The 18628-nt window shown below is 42.4% G+C and overlaps 1 long non-coding RNA gene and 1 pseudogene across 1 annotated transcript in view; one reads left to right on the forward strand and one right to left on the reverse strand.

The window, feature by feature from the left end:
- Positions 1-18628, reverse strand: part of LOC108349074 (uncharacterized) — a 46908-nt gene that overhangs the window by 8714 nt on the left and 19566 nt on the right. The window lies entirely within an intron of this gene.
- Positions 13023-13664, forward strand: Rpl15-ps15 (ribosomal protein L15, pseudogene 15; annotated as a pseudogene).

Raw genomic sequence — 18628 nt, forward strand, 5'->3', positions numbered from 1 at the left:
CCCGTGGAGTTCCTACCCCTTTTTGGGGCCTAAATCCTTCCTCCTATTCTTCCATGAGAATCCCCAAGCTCCACCCACTGTTTGGCTGTGGGCGTATCTGTTTGAGTCAGCTGCTGGGTGGAGCCTCTCAGAGGGCAACAAGCTCCAGTGTGCAAGCATAACAGAGTGTCGTTAATAATGTTAGAGATCGGTGCTTGCCCATGGGATGTGTCTCAAGTTGGGCCAGTTATTGGTTGGCCGTCCCCTCAGTCTCTGCTCCCTCCCCTGTGCCTGGATTTCTTGTAGACAGGATAAATTTTCAGTTGAAAGTTTTGTGGGTGGGTTGGTGTCTCCATCACTGCACTGGGGTTCCCGTCTAGCTACAGGAAGTGGCCTCTTCAGGTTCTATAACTCCAATGTAGTGAGACACAGCTAATGTCACCCCCATTAATTTCTGAGCCTTAGCTGTGTATTCCATTGAATAGATGAACCACATTTTTTTTTTATCCATTCTTCAGTTGAGGGACGTTTAGGTTGTTCCCAGTTTCTGCCGATTATGAAAAAAGCTGAATGAGCATAGCTGGACAAATGTCTTTGTGGGATGGTGGAGCATCTTTTGTGTTTATGCCCAGGACTGGTATAGCTGGGTCTTGAGGTAGAATTATTCCCAGTTTTCTGAGAAACTACCAAATTGATTTCCAAAGTAGTTGTACAAGTGCGCACTCCCACCAGCAATGGAGGAGTGCTCCCCTTGCTTCTCACCATCCTGAACTGTCACTTGAGTTTTTTGGTCTTAGCCATTCTGATGGGTATAACATAGAAGCTCAGAGTTGTTTTGATTTTACATTTCCCTGATGACTAGGGATTTTGACCATCTCTTTAAGTGCTTCTCAGCTATTGGAAAGTCCTTGTAAATTTTAAAACAAGAAGCAGGTATGTTTATGCTTTACTTGCTAAGTATATAATTATCTTGAGCCTTGGCAAAAGGTAATATAGTCCAGGAAGTAGCCAAATTCTTACCTTTCTAATTAAAACTGAGGAAGTTTGCTTTGCAAATTCTTCAGTGGTCATATTTGTTACTTTGAGTTTCCTAACTGACCTAAAATAAAGTAGGATGTGTGGAAGTGTCCGGGCAGCTTTCCTGGGTGTGATCCAACAGTCTGCCTGGAGACATAACTATGACACATTCCTCAAAGCCTGGCTTGTTGGTTCAATCATACAGGTTTTGAGTTTAAATCCGGAAAGTAAAGAAAACTGGAGATAGTGATCAGGGATAGGCTGGGATGAGCCGGGCTGTGTAAGCATTGGGTAGGCAGAGCAAGAAAATCAAGAAGTACCATCCAACACTCAGCCCGGTCTTGTTTCTGACCCCATTAATTTACGTTGCTAACCAAATAAATGCAACCCCTCTCATCTTCAAAGCACTTCCTCAAAGAAAACAAAGTTAAGTGCTTAATACCAGGCTGATTCCCAGTTTGCCGATGAAGGAGCTGATGGGGGAGTCTAAAGTTCCAGTTGAGCGCAATAAAGCTGGGATTTACAAAGAAACTCCTGGTCTTGTCTCCACCGGATCACAGCCCTGCACCCTTCCAGCCTGTCCCAGTGAATCAGCAAGAACGCTGGCAGTCTGGATGCCACACGGAAGGAAGCAAGCCTAGAATCCCAAGTCTAGGATTTTTGGCTCAGAGCGGGGCTGCGCACAGGCTCGCTGAAATGGGCTTCAGGTTAACACTAAAGGAAAGGAGTAAAACCCGGACAACAGCGATAGGCTGCTCCTAAGGTTCTCAGTGCCGCTCAGGGAAATTCAAAACAAAGTTGTAAAAGCAAAGTTGATCATTTTGGAGCCTCGCTCAGGAATTCCAGGCTTTCCGTTCTGCACTCTCCTCCCCGCAAGGAAAGCCGTCATTTCTGAAAAAACATACCCAGTTTTAGAGAGGCTATCCGAGAGGCAGGCAGCTTTTCCGAGGAGATCATTTGAACATCTGGGTTTTTCCATTCTGTTTTGTTACTAATTTGCAATACGGTAATGAAAAGGCCTTGGGAGTAAACGCATTGGCAGAAAAAAATGTGCCTCAAAAAAAAAATCATCTTTTGTTTTTGTTTTTATTTCTGTCCCTTCTCCCCCTTAAATATACTAGGCACTTTACCGTAGTAAATATAAATATAAATATCGCAGAGGTATTTCTATGACAGGAAATTTTTGCCGTTATGCACAGGCCCACAAGTTTGGTTCCAAGTTCAAGTCTTTAGCTTCATATCTTCTGCAGCCTCTCGATCCATACATGAACAGAGGTGAAATAAATTACTGCATAAGGCATTTTCCTAGCAATGCAGAGCATACCTCATGTAAATATCAATTACCTAGACTGTTGAGGATAATAATATCCATTAAGAAATCCAAAGATATTATTGACTATTTCCTGCCTAACAGTGTTTTTTGTTTTTGTTTTTTTTTTTTTAAACGGAGGAAAGATGTCTGGGGTTACTATGGAAGACAAGAGGAGTTCGTTCTCCTGCGGCACTTTTCAAAGTTAACCGGAGGCTGTCAAAAGCCAGTGTGACTAAACCAGTGCGGTGCCAGCTTATGAAACAGGGACTAGACAAGTCACCTCACAATCTCCCCTCCCACGTTCACACCCGGAGTGAGGCTGCCTCCTCCAAGTGGGATGCTGGAGAGGCAGCTGAGAAATAGTCCTGCTTGTAAGAATTGCCGTCTGTCATTGTGAGAGCTCTGTGTCCCTATCTTTCTATTCAGACAAGCTGACTGGAAGCTGGACTGGGTCTCACCTGGAATAAAAGCGTTCTTGGATAGACTAACTTGGCAGAGGTTGTGCACAGCCGTAACCTCCCTGCCAGAGACTGTAAGGAAGGGGAGCTACTGTAGCCCGTGCTGCTGGCCATTTCCCGGTGTGCATTGTCTAGGATATCATTCCTTATGTTCTGCCTGTTGATGAATAGCAAATTTGTGATAACAGCAGAAGAAATGGCTTAGTTAGTACAGAGCTTGCTGTAAAAGCATGGGGGCCTGAGTTCAATGTCCAGACTCTAAAGCCAGGCTCCGGTTTGAGCCCGTAATCACATTTCAGGGGTGATAAGACAGGAGGTTCCCTGGAGTCCGACTGAATCAGGGGGGAGAGGAGGACTCTGTTCCGGGCTCACAGAGAGAACCTGTCTCAAAAAATCAGATGGAGAATGATTAAGGGTAATCTGCTAACCTTCATTTTCTGATCTCGAAATAAGAATTATGAAAAATATTTCAATGGATATTTCTGTCAAGATGACCAACACAGGAACGCTGCTCAGTTATAAAGTTCTGTCTGTAAGTGCATAGGTGTGTGGGGCCATACACTCAGGAATAGTCTACCTATGAGGGGGATACACACTCTGAGGAAAACCGACTCTCTCTGAAGCCCTTCATTTATCCAGGTTGTAATGCTGACTGACTTGATCTTCTGCACATCTTGTACAGACAACCACATCTGCTGTGAGTTCATGAATGTCATGGATCTGTTGTGTCTAGAAGACACAGCTTTGTCACAGTTCTCCCTGAGCTCTGACTCTCTTTCTACCTCCTCTTTTGTGAAGTTGCTCAAGCTTTGTGAGAAGGTGTGATATAGTTTTCCTGTTAATGGCCGATAGATCCATAGGTCATCCTCTGCACTTTAACCAGTTGTGAGTCTCTCTATACAAAGAAGCTTCTCTGTGAGGGCCAAGATCTACATAGATCTGAGTATAAAGACAAGTATTTAATGACAATTTGGTATTATGTCTTTTGGACACAGCAATAGTATTATGTTATCCCAAAGAGTTATGAGTCATGGCTCTTGGGTCATAGCTACAGCACCAGGAATAAATTGCCATGTGTGAAATAAGTCATAAATGTATTTAAAAAAATGGTTGGTTACACTCAAAACATCTGGGCCACTATGGTACCAGTGGGTGTACTTGCTAGGGTAGTTGTATCTGTAGGTTACAGTGTTCACAGGTAGGCAAGACAGTTGATGACTTCCCCCCACAGCAATTCCCATAACGCCTTCATAAAGCTAGCCAGATGTGCATAATTTTAAAAAGAGATGTATTCCTTTCCTGTTGAGCTAGAAAGCTAAAACAGAGAAGGTGTAAAAAGTGTTTTTAAGATGATTAGTGATGGGGGTTGGGGATTTAGCTCAGTGGTAGAGCGCTTGCCTAGGAAGTGCAAGGCCCTGGGTTCGGTCCCCAGCTCCGAAAAAAAAAAAAAAGATGATTAGTGATGGAGAGTGAGATAGACTTTAGACGTGAGGTCCTGGAATCATTTTTCAATGATGTTTACAAAGCCTTAGAGTTGGCATTTATTAAAATGTCATTAGATTTTTTTGTCCCATAGTATACTAACCAGTAAGTAGCAGTTATGCTTCGGAATAATATTTCTGGTAATTGACGTTTTGAGTGTGAGATAGTAACATAAAAAGGTGCCCAGGTTCTGAGGCTACGGACCACAACTACCTTTCATATCCAGGACTTAAAAGTTCCTTTCACAGTAACACCAAGTTGAGCAGGAGAGGAGACAACAGAAAGGAATGACATTGTCCTGCATCTATTTCTTGAATTTTAAAATTTTGTCTAAAAAAAAAATAAAAATCCCTTGTATTGGTTCCATTAAGAGTTTGTACTTTTGGAACAGACAGAAAGGGATCCTGAAGTTGGCCATAGTGAAGAATGATCACAGTCTCTGTGATCTAGTGGAGAGATACAGGAATTCACGGTCATCCTTAGCAACATTGGAAGCTGGTCTGGGATATATGAGATTCTGTGTCAAAAGCTAGGGAGAAATGAAAGGCAGGCATATGGGTACAGGCTAATATTATACATAATGGATGAGAATGACCATGACTGGTGAAAGAGAAATTAAATTTTTTTTTTTTTTTGTATTTTCAAGACAGGGTCCTACTCTGTAGCCTTGGCTGCCCTAGAATGTAGTGCATAGACCACACTGGCCTAGAACCCACCCACCTCTGCCTCCTGGGTAGATTAAAGGTATGTGCCACAAAGCTTAGCAATTTCTTAATTTTTTAAAAGAAAAAGTACTTATAAAGATTGGACAGGTTGTCACTTACTTCTGTGGTGTCCAGCCTTTCCTGGTATAGTATGATGTTGCTTTGAATCTGGAGTCTAAGCCTGCTTTAGTTACTAACTGAGAGGTTACAGGTCCTCCATTTAGAGTGCCAGACACTGTTCTCAGAACTGTATCAAGGAAACAATGCAAAGTGGGCAGTACTCTAATCTCAATTAGAACTATATCAAATTAATTCATTCAAAACCTAAGGCAACAGTGAAAAGTGGGTGGTACTCCAATCTCAATTTGATGAGAAGCTAAGGCACTCCCCATGTAGTAAAGAATACTGCGAAAAATAGGGGGGTCACTAGCTTTCTGAAGAACTGTGTCCAGGGAAGTATCCTCTTTGAGCACTGAGATTAATAGGTTGGCCAGGCTAACTGTCTGGTCATTGTGACTACTCTCCATGTGATCAAGATTAATTGATCACCGAGAATACAGCTCAGATGGTAGACTGTTTGCTTAGCATGCACAAAAACCTTGGGTTCCATCCCTAATACAACATAAGATCGGGTGTCGTGGGCAAGCCTACAATCCTAGTGATTGAGCAGTAGAAACAGGCAGATCAGGGAGATCAAGTTATCCTTAGTTACTTGGCAAGTTCAAAACCAGCCTGGGATATGTGAGAACCCGTCTTAGTGGGGGAGGGGAGATGGAAGTCAGTTCCTACTCATATTCAACTTTTATCCCAACAGCATGGCTCTTTGTCCCTTGTAGACTGCACGTCAGCTCAGGGAGGTGAACAATCCCTGGGAGAAAGTATGTTGCACTTTGGTTTCCACCACCAGCTCTGTGCATGGAGCAAGTCATCCCAAACACACTTATGGGGAGACTGGAAAGCAATTCAATCCATCTGGTGTTTCTCAAGACCTGTGAGACATGACACTGCTCTGTGTATGCTGATGATGGCAGAATCTTTGCTGGTGTTGCCATCACACTCAAACAGCAGGAAAAAGGAGCTAGCTGATGCCTCTGTGCTGTGAAAGGCTCTGCCTTACTCTTGTCTCCAGTAGCCCAGCTCGATGCTGATCTTCTCTTAGGAGCCAGACTATGCCATGAATGATGGCGTTTCGGGCTCTGCTAGGCCTGGAACTTGTTGCACAGTGGGAGGCAGGCATTTTGTCTTTTTTTTTGTTCCCATTATGTAAGACCACCACTGTTTATCTGCACCATATTTTTACAAGGGTTGTTCTAAGGTTTGGCAGATAGAAGGGAATATTTCATGAGGCAGGGTTCATAAAGAACACAGCCTTAAATGAAGTTTCTGTAGGACACCTAAAAGGTGTTCATTCTGAGAAAATTTAATGATTTTTCTTTATTGTTCACATTCACTGGATTGAGATGAGAGGCAGATAGTGAGCCAAGAACTATTACTACCTCTTACTTTATGTTTTAAAGAAACCAAAATATATCTTGTTGTCCCTAGAGAATATTTACCTTTATCTCATCTTGGCAAATACTTTTAAAACCTCTTCTGTCACGGAGCAGAACCTTGTCTTTGGAAAGTTCTGTCTCTCCATGAGCCAAGTTAAAACTTGCAGTGTCATTTTAACCGGCTCATGGCTGACGCTGAGATGCTTATGAATGGGATATTTCATGAAGGTATAGTTGGCAAGATGTAATGAAGTTCCAACTGTGCTAAAAATTAGTTCTTTATTCAAATATTATTTTATCGTTAGCTCTCAGGGCATTGTAATCTAACAGCTACCACATAAATCTGGAAACTAATAAAATGGCTTCAGTGCAAATGAGACATCACTTCACAGTGAGTTGTTTTAAAGCTGATTAATGTTACCGCTTACAGAGAACTTTCATTTACTGGGGATCAATCCCAGTGCCTTGCTCGTGTTAAAGGAGGATCCTATCACTGTTATAACAGCAGCCTAAGAACTCTCTCCTGAGCAGACCACTTCTGTGGTCTGGATGGGTGTTTTAACACGCATCATACATATTTAACCCATTGCTGCCTGACCGAGCCTCTTTTTTTTTTTTTTTTTTTTTTTTGGTTCTTTTTTTTCCGGAGCGGGGGACGGAACCCAGGGCCTTGCGCTTCCTAGGTAAGCGCTCTACCACTGAGCTAAATCCCCAGCCCCCTGACCGAGCCTCTTTTTTTTTTTTTTATTAACTTGAGTATTTCTTATATACATTTCGAGTGTTATTCCCTTTCCCGGTATCCAGGCAAGCATCACCCTCCCCCCTCCCCTTCCTTATGAGTGTTCCCCTCCCAACCCTCCCCCCATTGCTGCCCTCCCCCCACCACTCTAGTTCACTGGGGGTTCAGTCTTAGCAGGACCCAGGGCTTCCCCTTCCACTGGTGCTCTTACTAGGATATTCATTGCTACCTATGAGGTCAGAGTCCAGGGTCAGTCCATGTATAGTCTTTAGGTAGTGGCTTAGTCCCTGGAAGCTCTGGTTGCTTGGCATTGTTGTACATATGGGGTCTCGAGCCCCTTCAAGCTCTTCCAGTTCTTTCTCTGATTCCTTCAACGGGGGTCCTATTCTCAGTTCAGTGGTTTGCTGCTGGTATTCGCCTCTGTACTTGCTGTATTCTGGCTGTGTCTCTCAGGAGCGATCTACATCTGGCTCCTGTCGGTCTGCACTTCTTTGCTTCATCCATCTTGTCTAATTGGGTGGCTGTATATGTATGGGCCACATGTGGGGCAGGCTCTGAATGGTGTTCCTTCTGTGTCTGTTTTAATCTTTGCCTCTCTCTTCCCTGCCAAGGGTATTCTTGTTCCCCTTTTAAAGAAGGAGTGAAGCATTCACATTTTGATCATTCGTCTTGAGTTTCATTTGTTCTAGGCATCTAGGGTAATTCAAGCATTTGGGCTAATAGCCACTTATCAATGAGTGCATACCATGTATGTCTTTCTGTGATTGGGTTAGCTCACTCAGGATGATGTTTTCCAGTTCCAACCATTTGCCTACGAATTTCATAAAGTCGTTGTTTTTGATAGCTGAGTAATATTCCATTGTGTAGATGTACCACATTTTCTGTATCCATTCCTCTGTTGAAGGGCATCTGGGTTCTTTCCAGCTTCTGGCTATTATAAATAAGGCTGCTATGAACATAGTGGAGCACGTGTCTTTTTTATATGTTGGGGCATCTTTTGGGTATATGCCCAAGAGAGGTATAGCTGGATCCTCAGGCAGTTCAATGTCCAATTTTCTGAGGATCCTCCAGACTGATTTCCGGAATGGTTGTACCAGTTTGCAATCCCACCAACAATGGAGGAGTGTTCCTCTTTCTCCATATCCTCACCAGCATCTGTTGTCCCCTGAGTTTTTGATCTTAGCCATTCTCACTGGTGTGAGGTGAAATCTCAGGGTTGTTTTGATTTGCATTTCCCTTATGACTAAAGATGTTGAACATTTCTTTAGGTGTTTCTCAGCCATTCGGCATTCCTCAGCTGTGAATTCTTTGTTTAGCTCTGAACCCCATTTTTTAATAGGGTTATTTGTCTCCCTGCGGTCTAACTTCTTGAGTTCTTTGTATATTTTGGATATAAGGCCTCTGTCTGTTGTAGGATTGGTAAAGATCTTTTCCCAATCTGTTGGTTGCCGTTTTGTCCTAACCACAGTGTCCTTTGCCTTACAGAAGCTTTGCAGTTTTATGAGATCCCATTTGTCGATTCTTGATCTTAGAGCGTAAGCCATTGGTGTTTTGTTTAGGAAATTTTTTCCAGTGCCCATGTGTTCCAGATGCTTCCCTAGTTTTTCTTCTATTAGTTTGAGTGTGTCTGGTTTGATGTGGAGGTCCTTGATCCACTTGGACTTAAGCTTTGTACAGGGTGATAAGCATGGATCGATCTGCATTCTTCTACATGTTGCCCTCCAGTTGAACCAGCACCATTTGCTGAAAATGCTATCTTTTTTCCATTGGATGGTTTTGGCTCCTTTGTCAAAAATCAAGTGGCTATAGGTGTGCGGGTTCATTTCTGGGTCTTCAATTCTATTCCATTGGTCTATCTGTCTGTCTCTGTACCAATACCATGCAGTTTTATCACTATTGCTCTGTAATATTGCTTGAGTTCAGTGATAGTGATTCCCCCTGAAGTCCTTTTATTGTTGAGGATAGCTTTAGCTATCCTGGGTTTTTTGTTATTCCAGATGAATTTGCAAATTGTTCTGTCTAACTCCTTGAAGAATTGGATTGGTATTTTGATGGGGATTGCATTGAATCTGTAGATTGCTTTTGGTAAAATGGCCATTTTTACTATATTAATCCTGCCAATCCATGAGCATGGAAGATCTTTCCATCTTCTGAGGTCTTCTTCAATTTCCTTCTTCATTGTCTCCCCCCCCCTTCATTGTCTTGAAGTTCTTATTGTACAGATCTTTTACTTGCTTTGTTAAAGTCACACCGAGGTACTTTATATTATTTGGGTCTATTATGAAGGGTGTCGTTTCCCTAATTTCTTTCTCGGCTTGTTTCTCTTTTGTATAGAGGAAGGCAACTGATTTATTTGAGTTAATTTTATACCCAGCCACTTTGCTGAAGTTGTTTATCAGCTTTAGTAGTTCTCTGGTGGAACTTTTGGGATCACTTAAATATACTATCATATCATCTGCAAATAGTGATATTTTGACTTCTTCTTTTCCGATCTGTATCCCCTTGACCTCCTTTTGTTGTCTGATTGCTCTGGCTAGAACTTCAAGAACTATATTGAATAAGTAGGGAGAGAGTGGGCAGCCTTGTCTAGTCCCTGATTTTAGTGGGATTGCTTCAAGTTTCTCTCCATTTAGTTTAATGTTAGCAACTGGTTTGCTGTATATGGCTTTTACTATGTCCAGGTATGGGCCTTGAATTCCTATTCTTTCCAGGACTTTTATCATGAAGGGGTGTTGAATTTTGTCAAATGCTTTCTCAGCGTCTAATGAAATGATCATGTGGTTTTGTTCTTTCAGTTTGTCTTTTAAAAGGAGCAGTGTAAGATTGCTTCCCAGCCTCAGTCTAGAGGAGGAGACGTTCCATTTACAGGAATGGTCGCAGCTGAGACAGAACTCTAGAGTCAGGCTTGTGATCTCCCTCTGAGCTTCCCCTGCACTAAAGAACAGTCTTTCTTTAGCATTTCCTTGAATGTAGGAAGTCTTTTAATTTCTACTAAATGAGGTAGAAATGTGAGCTTCTCTGTACAAGCATACATACCCATATGCATACACACAGAGGCACACACACAAACACACGCATATGTTTTGGAGCAGACAGTGGCCACATAGACACTATCCATGTGTGGTGGACATTTAATATACATTCCACACATCTCCACGTAAAATTACAATTTCAGCATTTTCAAAGAGTTGTTATTTCAAGAAGCAATGCAGGCAATCTTTCATAGATTCAGCTGAGAGAACTGCTCTGCAAGAGCATTCGAGTTAAGTGGGATTCATATTTATTATGGAATTTTATTAACTTCAACCATTTAAAGTGGAACAGTAAACAGTGAACGACAATGGCTTTTAATAGCATCGCATAGTAGGACAAATTCTTTTCCTGAATGACTGAAACTGGATGAATAAATAGGAAAAAAATACTCCGGTAAGAATTTGCATTTTTCATTTTAGACAGGCTCTTACTGAGTGACTCAAGCTGTCTTTGAACTTATGGATTCTCCACGTTCAGCCTCTAAAGTAAGGATGTAAGCGCTCTCTCTCTCTCTCTCTCTCTCTCTCTTTCTCTGTGTGTCTCTGTCTCTCTGTCGTCTCTGTCTCTCTGTCTCTCTCTCTCTTTTCTTCTCTTTTCTCTCCCTCCTCCCCTCTCTTTCTGAGACAGTTTTTCACTCTATTGTCTGAGCTAGCCTTGAACACTCCACAATATTCCACCTCCTGTATCAGGCTCCAGAGTTCTGGGATTCCAGGTGTGGACCACTGCGGCTGACTACATTTGACTTTTTCAAGGCACGGTGGTCAATAATGAAAAGTCACAGTGCTATTTAAAGTGTTATAAACAAAACACTGGCTCAGGATGGCTTTGGTCTATTACTGTTTGTGTTTTCATAGTCTTCGAAGCACATAAAATTATAAACACATATTATTTTTATAGCATCTCATTAAACACTTTTCACCATTGGCTGGATTCTAAACTTTACTTTCCCAGAAATTTTCTTCTTTTCTAATTGCTCCTATTTCTTCTCAGTTCTCTTTCTCATAGTAAGTCAGTATGTAGGTGGAAACAGTTTTCAAGGATGAATGGATTAGAGTAACAAATGTAACATACAAGTTAAAGACACAGAGTTGGGTGTGGTGGCAAAGCCTGTGATGCCAGAACTCAAGGAAAGCAGGCAAAGTCACAAGTTGAGGCCAGCCTGAGCTATGGAGCACGTCAAACTTTGTGAAAACCAGCTAGGCTAACAAACCCTACCCCACCCACAATCCCTTCCCAAACACACACACACACACACACAGAGAAAGAGAGAGAGAGAGAGAGAGAGAGAGAGAGAGAGAGAGACAGAGACAGAGACAGAGAGACAGAGAGACAGAGAGACACAGAGAGAGAGACAGACACAGAGACACAGAGACAGAGAGAGACAGAGAGACAGACACAGACACAGAGACACAGAGACAGAGAGAGAGACAGAAACAGAGAGAGAGCCAAGGTGAACATAAATTTGTAGACACATCTAGTTAAGACATAATAACCAATATGATATTTCAAGGTTAAGAAACAAAAACTGTATATTCCAGAACTCAAACTCTCTATATGTGACTAAGTACACATGAGCTAATAATGTAGTATCATGGCAATAAAAATCACGATTTAAGTATAAAAGGTAAATAGAACAATTAGAAGACAAGAGTGATCTTCCGAGCTGTAACTCTTCCCTCTCTCCAGTGTGCTTACGGCTTTTGTTACAGTTACAGAGCTTTGTCCACTCTGGGGCCTGATAAGGGAAATTTAGAAAAGTTGAATGAGATGGGAAACAATAAGAATATAGATGCATTTAAACACAAGAACGTTTATTTGTCCAGGAATTCTTACAGATGTCGTAGTTGTTTACTTTGGAAGAATGACTAAAAAGTTGAATGTCTGAAGTTAAACTATACAAGAAAGTACTTACTAATTGTTTTTTTTTTTAAAAAAGAATTGATTTTCCTCAGTGTAAGAAACCTGCAGAGCAGAGACAGACACCAGACACGGGAGCCTATGTTAGTCATGAGAACCACTGTTCCAAAAGGAAGGGTTGGGAGGTACCCGGAGAAGCACAATAAGGATAATTACAGTTGAGAAACTGTCCTGGGAGAAAAGGCTAAAATAACAGTGGCGTTTCAGCTGGAAGAGAGAAAGCAGCACTTTGTCTCCACGGTCGAGGAGAACAGAAGATGTGTTCCACAGTTTCCGTCTCCTGCCAATCACAATATGACAGTGAAAACAAAGGCCATGAATTGGTTCTCTACCAAGTCCAGTAACAGCCCATGTAGACAAAAAGACTTTCAACTCCACATTAATGACATAAATGTAAGACTGGAGGTGGAAAATAGTCCCATCTTGAAGGTGGAGGACAGTTCCAGTCTGAAGTTGGAGGAGAGTCCCATCCTGGAGGTGGAGGACAGTCCCATCTTTGGGTTAATTTGGGTAGATTTTCCTCTTGTCTGAGTAGAGGAAGTTCTACCTCATAATGATTTGTTTATCCCTGATCCAGAGGGAGCATAATTAATGTAACCTCAGCATGGGTGACAGATAAGAGTGTGGGAACAGTCTTAATACTTTGTATTTCTTCGTAGAGACCTTTCTTCAACTGCAAGGGGATTTCCTGGGTGGTTCTGGGGAGAAAAGGAGGTCTCTAATGAGAAGAGTTCTTTATTTAACATCCACACAATAAGAGCAATAACATCAACCAAAAACATCTATGCTAGGCATAATGACATGGGCTCTGTACTCAGGAGACAGAGGTTGAAGGTGAGCCCTGAAGAATGGAGAGACGGATCAGTGGTTAAGAGTGCTTGCTGCTGCCTTTCCTCTAGTGGCAGCCATCAGGTGAGCCAAGATGGGTGCATACAAATAAATCCAGGAGCTGTGGAGGAAGAAGCAGTCTGACGTGATGTGCTTTCTTCTAAGGGTCCGCTGCTGGCAATACCGCCAGCTCTTTGCGCTGCACGGGGCTTCCCACCGGGCCTAATACAGCGAGAAGGCTGGGATACAAGGCTAAGCAAGGTTATGTCATTTACAGGATTTGTGTCTGCCATGGAGGTCACAAGCGCCCAGTTCCTAAGGGTGCAACATGGCAAGCCTGTCCACCATGGTGTTAACCAGCTGAAATTTGCCCGAAGCCTTCAGTTTGTTGCTGAGCAGAGAGCTGGGCACCATTGTGGGGCTTTGAGAGTCCTGAATTCCTACGGGATTGGTGAAGATTCCACATATAAATTTTTCGAGTTTATCCTCATTGCTCCATTCCATAAAGCTATCAGAAGAAATCCTGACACCAATGAATCACCAAACCAGTCCACAAGCACAGGGAGATTGCGTGGGCTGACATATGCTGGCTGCAAAAGCCGTGGCCTTGGAAAGGGCCACAAGTTCCACCACACTATTGGTGGATCTCGCCGTGCAGCCTGGAGAAGGCGCGATACTTTTCAGCTTCACCGTTACCGCTAATACACGTAATATTAGTAAAATTAGGACAGTCAAACAAACAAACAAACAAACAAACAAACAAAAAAAGTGCTTGCTGCTCTTCTAGAGGATGCAAATTCAGTTTCCATGTCAGATGGCTCTCAACTGCCTGTAAGTCCAGCTTTAGGTCATCTGACACCCCCTTCTGGCCTCCTCAGGTAACCATACATGTGGCATATATTCATACAAACACACACATACACATAAGATCACAGAAAAGTATACCTAAAACAACCAGCCTAAACTTCCTGTTAAGGCTTTGTCTCAAAAAAGAAAGAGAATTTACAGCACTTGGGAGAGAGAAGCCAGGCAGATATCTGTGAGTTCAAGGCCAGTCTGATTTATACAGAGAGTTCCAAGCAACCTTGGACTTGGGGCTACACACACAAAACTCAAAGCCCAAACACACACATTAAAAAACAAAACAAAAACAAAAACAAGAACAAAAACAAAAAACAAAAAAACAGGGTTGGGGATTTAGCTCAGTGGTAGAGAGCTTGCCTAGCAAGCGCAAGGTCCTGGGTTCGGTCCCCAGCTCCGAAAAAAAAAATGACCTAAAGAAGAAGAAAATCACCAAACATACGTGTCCCCCCCCAAATGTAATAGTATGTGGTTCTTTTCTACACATGGAAGTGACCAGAAGAAAGTGTTAACCTGTGGTGAGAACTCTATTTCTAACCACTGTGAGAAAGCAGAAATGGGCTTATAGGACACACTATAAACCTATTTCCCAAGAAACACCATGAAGCAAAAATCACAAAAAGTCCACTTAAAATGGCTTATGAACTCTTTTATATTTAAGTCTTTACAGATTTGTGGGGCTTGCTAGACAACACCAACTCTCTAAGCAGGCCTGGCTTTTGAAAGACACTGGCTGGTGTCCCGGCCACATCTTCCAGGGACTCCACTCAATACCTGGGTTGGTGTTCTTAAGAAATGCCCACGTAAGGGCTGTCTGATGCCTCAAAGCTGAAGCCAGAAATTAGAAGCCAATACTTTTTGCTAGAAATTTGACTTTTAAAACAAACTTGAAATAAAGAAATGATTTGGGTCAAACTAATCAATGTTAGTGGGGACCAAGTCTGGTTAGGGAAGGTGACCCTTAGGAGTTTAGATTGGATGTTTCTTTAAAAAAGATTAGAGCATTCAAGACCCTGCGGCTAGATAGCTGTCTACCTACATGACTCTCCTGTGGTTTTCTCTAACCTTAGTTTATTTCCATTGCATATTGAACTTTGCTGTTGAATTAAGGGAAGGGATGTTGGTACCAGTACTTGTAGGGATGAGATGTTTCCCTCCTCACAACATCAGAACACAAATCCTCTGTGGGCAGTGAGTAACTGGGGTCCTGAGTGCAGGAAGTAATTTGGTCTTAGCTTAGAAAAAGACCCAGCTTCAGTCCTACCCACAGTCGGGCCAGGTCAGAGCAAATAGTTTCCAGGGTCTGACCCAGGTTTTAACCACACTGTTCTGACCCATTTCTTGTGGTGTGTTCCAGTCCTTCTGATGCGACTGTTACCTCCTCCCTGTCATCAGGGCTGCTTTTCTACCTTTAGAACAGAAAGTTCTTTTTTCCTCTGACTATTTTGCAAAATGAATACAAAGAAAGGTTGCAACCACTCTTAAATGGACTTTGTCTATAGATTTTTAGAATCACTGGCTCTATGGACATCATGGAATGATGCAAGATGCCACCACGAAAGGTTTAATTCATACCTAAAATGTTGCCATTGTCCTGGGTAATGATATATAATTAAGTTGCTGACTGGGTTCTCATGCTTTTCTATCAGTGATTCACAGGCTGTTGTCAGAGAACTGAACTCATTTTGTTAAAGCCCTTGTTTGAAATACCCAACAAACAGGGTTTTCTTGATCCATCGGATCATCAAGGTAATTCGTGTGTTTTTGTAAAAACCTGAGCAGATGCCAGGTTCCCGCTACACCCAGTATAGCTTTCCAGAAATATTTATGATGTTCCCATATAAGACTATGAGAGAGAGAGAGAGAGAGCAAGAAAGAGAGACAGACAGACAAACAGAGAGACAGAGAGACAGAAAGACAGAGACAGACAGAGAGAGAGGGAGAGGGAGTGAGAGAAAGACACACACACAGAAAGAGACAGAGACAAAGAGAGACAGAGAGAGGAGAAGGAGACTGAGCTCTAGACACATTTACTGTTGTGTATTCCATATTGATGTTGAAGATAAACATAGGTTACAGAATATAAAGGCTTATCATTTCCAAAGATAGTATTAATATCCCAAGAGTGGGTCTCGTTGTTCAGTAGAGAATGGATACACAGAGTAACTTGTTCCATGGTAGCTGTTCTTTCACAAGGCCTTTGTGGATGAACAGCCTAACAGCACGGGCCAAGGTCTGCTGACAGAAACTCTTAGAATACAAGAGTCTATTACTGGGCTTGCGAGCTGGCTCAGCAGATTAGGAGCAGTGAGGAACAAAGGCTGTAAGTGGGCAGACTGTTCTATGTAGAATGGTTTTACTACCTTAGATCCCTGGTGATGGGTAAAAAGAAACCTGGAAAGGTCTGAACAACACACACACCTTCTTCATTTTGGTTTGTGTGGGAAAGGGTCTTGCTGGGGATCCCTGATTGGATGGGAAACTCCTGCTCCAGCTTTCCAAGTACTGGGATTACGGGCATGTGCCACTATGTACAACTACAACGTAAGCACTATAAAGGTGTGATTTGCCTTTGAGACTTAATGTCGTGGCACGTAGAAGCACAATTTTTACAAAAAGAAATGAGAAAAGAAAAACCAACCCAGAAATTAACTCAGTTATTTTCTGAAGACATTTTCAACTTCAAAAAAAATTGAATATGTATCTCACAGCTGCTTGGACAATTACGGTTGAGAGGCCAGTCAGATGTGTTGGGTTTTACAGGTCTGAGAGTAAAGGAAAGAAAGGAGGCAGGCTTAAAGTGCTTTTTCACTTGTGGGGGGAAAAATAATAAGGCATGGATCTGTGTTTCATTAGAGATGGACCTTTTATTCATGTCAGAGACAGACCCGTGTTCCACAGATTCTAGAGAATTTCTTTCAGCCATGACTTGAGTTTCATAATGACTACTGAAGCCCAAATTACAAATTTAAACTGAAAGTTCCTGATCTAACTCTCTTAGTCCAAGAGTTTCAGGGTACTGCCGAAATTACGAGTCGCGTATTTTTACAATGTCGAACCACAGCCTCTATGGGAAGAGAAGTAACAATAGATATTTTCTTCCACTGCTAAGATCAGCTGGGGAAACAATAGAAAAACGGAGATAATTATCTTGTCATCACGACAAGAACTTTCTAGAACCAGGCAGGTAGAGGCAGATCCCGCTCTGGGGCTCCCAAGCCTAGTAAAAGTGTTCTAGAACGTGTGACCTAGTTTTCAAGAAAAACGCTGACTTACTCTAACCTGTGGCCAGTTCTGCGAGTCACTGCATTTGAATAACTAACTGCCTTTAGCTGAAATGCAAATGACAGCATTCTCAGGGACAGGATATGATGCACACAGGAGCCTTGCTCTGCAAGCCTTTCCTCTATTAGCCTATCGTATATATCAACACTCTTATTACTGTCACTGAGCTAATCTTCTCATCTCAGGAACGCTCAAGTATTGCTTGTATTTTATAGAAGAACAAAGCAAGATTCAGCTAAATCAAATGTGAGTGCAACTGTTAGAGTTTGGATAGAATTATCCCTTTGCCTGCTCATTGGTTTAGGAATACAAGAAACTGGCAAGTAGGGAACCAGTTGTTGATCGACAGTACTTATCTGGTGTCCCTTTGACCACTGAGAAATAGATTCAAGTTCATTCCCTGAAGCTTGCAAGAATTTTCTTTTTACGTTTACAAACAAGACAAAAGATTTAGACTGTTAGTGTTGCCACTGTTTGCAATCCATATTGAAATCAACATTGTAGAAAAAGCAATAGACTCGGGCCTTTGAGTCACAATGAAAGCTTGGGACCCACAAATGATTTGGGGTTAAAACCATGAATACTTTTTCCCCTATCCAGAAGATTGGTTGTGTATAGATCGGTCAGGGTTTAAACACTAGGTTCCCGACTTGTGTTGCTTAGAGAGTCTGTGGAAGTTTGGTTTAGGAGGCAGGAGTAGTTCTCTGGGATCCCTGTTGAAGGTGACATCCACTTCTGTTCCTGAGCTCAAGGGTTCTGCTTTATGATCCAGCATGGTATGATAGCAGCAGCCACAAACTCTGGCCATTGTGGAAATTTGAACTGTCCAGCCATCTTCTTTGAACTCTTTAAGTTGCTTCTGTTGTGTGTTTGCCCCTGTAAGGAGCAGTAACTGACACACTAAGGAACTCAGGATAGACTATTTCGACTTGGTCTCCCTTTAAATGGAAACAATTCATTTTATGTCTGAATGAATTAAAAAGAAATAAAGAGGAAAGAAACATGATTGCTCTTAGGTATGGTGGAGGAGAAAGTCTATTTTATATATGTGGGAGAGAATAGCCAGAGTCAGGGGCATCTAGGAGACGCCAGAGTGGACGTGAGTGTTGAAGGGAAGAGGAGAAGGAGAGGGGACAGAGGGGATCAGGTGCAGCAGCCAGGAGGCCCAAAGGCACAAAGGGGCTGGTAACCAAAATAGTTGGATTTTATAGGAAAGAGCAACTTGGAGATCCTGGTGACCACTGTACACTTTGATACGTTAAATACGCACCTCAATTATTGGTTATAGGTTTGGGACCTAACATCCCAGCCTTTTTATGGATAATAAATAAGTAATGTGGGACGATGCCATCTTCTCTGTGGCTACTTCCTGCTGACTTTGGAGCATCTTTGTTGGGGGGAGCTGTAATGCTGGCCAGGGCCTGGAAGAGCAGGCTGGTCGTTGACTGACCTGACTCTGCAGGAAACTCTGGTTTGTGAGGCCATGGCTAGGGAGGAGCAGGCCTCTTTGAAGTTTGCCG

Source organism: Rattus norvegicus, chromosome 20 (genome assembly GCF_021556685.1).
Source record: "Rattus norvegicus strain SHRSP/BbbUtx chromosome 20, alternate assembly SHRSP_T2T, whole genome shotgun sequence".
NCBI lineage: Eukaryota > Metazoa > Chordata > Mammalia > Rodentia > Muridae > Rattus > Rattus norvegicus.